Raw genomic sequence first — 3423 nt, 5'->3', positions numbered from 1 at the left:
CACAGCCTGGTAATGGGCCACAGCCCGGGGACCACTGATGTAAATATAGTGAGGATTATTCACTGAATGCAGTTAGTCAGCCAATTGCGAATCTACATGGGGAGGTGATACTGTCTATCCCAAATTGTTCTATCTTACCAAGAAGTAAGTTGTGGTCTACTTTGTCAAATGTCTTGCTGAAGTCCAAATATACTATCTCCACAGCATTTTGCTGATACATTAGTTTAGTTACTTCATCAAACATGGCAATAATTTTGTCTGACATGATTTATTTTTAACAAACCCATTCTGGCTTCAGTTACAGCAGCCCCTCATTTTTGCTTCTCCAGAAGCATTAATGGAAACACAAACAACAGTTTGCTTTAATTAAATCAGTTGGAAAGTTCTCAAATCTTTTAAAAGAAGGAATAAAATCAGGGGGCACCGAGCCCAGAAGAACCAAGAGGGGGTGACAGGCACCTTCAAATACCACAAGTGCCTCACTCAGGACCAGCTTTCAGACTTATCAGCCAAGTTCTTCTTATGTTAAAGGAATTCATCCCCAGGTTTTTGGAAACATTTGTGTTTACTCACTGTCCCCATCGATGGGGACCTCAATTTTCACAATATCTGCAGCTCACATCATCACACTCACAGAGTGGCTGGACTGATGTATGACTGAAATTGAAATTTTAAAATTATATTGAGGGAGGGAGGAAAGCTAAGGAAGACAGATTAGTTACAGAGATGCAGAATGCACAAGAGACAGATTACAGTTAGCTTAAAAATTGTAGCATGTTAAAAACCCACCGTATGTGTGGAGTCCTCATCAATGAGCAAGAGTTGGGAAATGAGCTTTATATTATTTTTTAAAAATAAATTTTTATTAATAAACTTATTCGCCACCCAACTTGCAGTTTGAGGTTACTGAGCGTCTTGCTTTGTCCTAATGCTCATAGTAACACTGACAAAACCCATCGTTTTCCTTGTCAATAGCTATTGATAGTTCTTACACAATGCATTAATAAAAATGAAACATTTTCCACTGTGCATTTTTTTCTCACATCGCCAACACCAAGGAGGATGCAACAAATATGTTAGCATCTTAGTGCTGCTATCACCCAGCAACCATCAAAGGGAAACAAACAAGCAGCTCTAAGAAAACAAGATCACAAAAGGAATTGCTAATAAACCTGGAGATCCTGTGATCAAAGCCACGATCCTTTTTCTCCTCAACTTAATATTCCTACAGCTTTTCTCCATCAGGTTCATCTGCAAGGCAGAACAGCCTTTACATGTGAAAATGTACCCCGCTTTTTTCACTGGGCTTGGGCCTACTCCCCACACACCTTAACATGGTCTGGACAGGCTTAAGGTAGCAAAACAGATCATGCCAAACCAATCTTATTTCATTCCTTGATAAAGTGACTAAACTAGTAGACCAGAGAAATGCTGTGGACATAGTATACTTAGATTTTAGTAAGGCATTTGATAAAGTAGACCACAACCTACTCCTTGGCAAACTAGAAAAAGGTGGAATAGACCAGGGCTTTTCAATCAGTGGTACAGGTACCACCTGTGGTACATTGGCACCTGATAGGTGGTACGCGATCATCCTAGAAAAGTGGTAGTGGGAGAGGGGAATGAGCTCAACCGGTGGCAGCACCGCACAAGCCTGAGCGGGGGATGGCTGGAGCTGCAGGGCTGTCAGGGCTCAGTGGAAGCGCCAGGATCAGCGCCAGGCTCCAGCTGGAGCTCGGCGCTGATCCTGGCACTTCTGCTGAGCCCAGAAGAAGCGCCGATCAGCTGGAATGTTGCAGCATCTCCAGGGTCTTGTGATTTACATTCAGATGCTTGGCAACTGATTCATATTTATGATGGTCACAGTGTCCCAGGGTCATGTGAAGTGATCAAAACCTGCTGCAACCACCCAGCAGACGGGGGGGGGGGGGTAAAAACCAAACACCCCCACCCCACCCCTGCTGCCAATCCTCAACAGAAATGCTCACAATAATGAAAACTTCGGACAGGAGGAAGAGCGCCACCAGGTGGGCAGGCAGGTGTCTTGCTCGGCTGTGCCTTGTGGGGCACTTTTTTCAGTGCCATTGTAACTTCGAACAGTCACTAAGCGAGCTGTTGTAAGTTGAGGACTACCTGTACTTTATCACTTTTTTCCTTTTTTCGGGGGGGGGGGTCATCAAGTTTTTGACACCTTGCTAGGCGACTGGTGGTACTCAGATATTGCCATATCCTAAAAGTGGTACAATGGGTGAAAAGGTTGAAAAGCCCTGGAATAGACAACATCACCACCAGATGGATCTGTAGCTGGCTGGCAAGCCGTAATCAACAGAGTAGTCCTCAATGGCACTACATCCACATGGAGAGAAGTAAGCAGTGGGGTACCACAAGGTTCCGTATTAGGCCCAATACAATATCTTCATCAATGACTTAGATTAGAGAATAGAAGGAGAACTCATCAAATTTGCAGATGACACCAAACTGGCAGGAGTAGCCAACACCCCAGAAGACAAACTCAAGATCCAAAAAGATTTTGACAAACTTGAACAATGGGCCCTAGCCAACAAAATAAGTTTGTCAACGCTGCTAACATTGGATGTTTTTGCTTTGACAACAGATGGAGATGTAACCATTTTCTTCTTATGTTTTATTTTTAGAGTTAGAGTTAGATGATCCTGGGGGAAGGAATGTGCATGAGAGTTTAGCTAGACATAACAATACTGAACCTAGTGTGTGAACCAAGGTTACTGAAATAAGAGATGATAAGAATTGGCTGGCTAGAGAACTGGAGGGGAAACCTGCATTTCAAACTAATTGGAGAATGTGATTTATGACAGTTAATTGGAGGCGGGAATTGTGCTTTGATACTATGTGCTCAGGAGAGGGTAACTCAGTTTTTGGCTTTGATTATGTTAGTGCTGATGCTATGCAATTCAAATAAAGATTCTTTAAAGCAAACAATGCCTCAAAGTTCTTTGAAGAGTTCATCTGTCAGAACCATGACAGAGTTTCAATGTGGAGAAAAGCAAAGTTTTACATTTAGGCAGCAAAAATCAAAGGTATAAGTACAGACTAGGCTTAAAAACAGTAACTGTGAGAGGGACCTTGGAGTCCTAGTGGACAATCATTTGACTATGAGCCAGCAGTGTGTGGCAGCAGCGAAAAAAGCTAAAACAATCCTGGGTTGTATAAATAGAGGCATAGAATCAAAATCACGTGAAGTATTAGTACCGCTTTATAAAACCCTAGTAAGACCACACCTGGAATACCACAGCCAATTTTGGTCACCATATCAGAGAAAAGATATTGAGTTTGAAAAAAAATAAGAGAAGAGCGACTAAAATGATTAAAGGCCTGGAGACTAAAACATATGAAGAAAGGCTGCAGGACTTGGGTTTGGCTAGTCTAAAGAAAAGAAGAAATAGG

Source organism: Protobothrops mucrosquamatus, unplaced genomic scaffold (genome assembly GCF_001527695.2).
Source record: "Protobothrops mucrosquamatus isolate PMUCROS unplaced genomic scaffold, P.Mucros_1.0 scaffold3587, whole genome shotgun sequence".
NCBI lineage: Eukaryota > Metazoa > Chordata > Lepidosauria > Squamata > Viperidae > Protobothrops > Protobothrops mucrosquamatus.
This window is presented reverse-complemented; position numbering follows the sequence as displayed.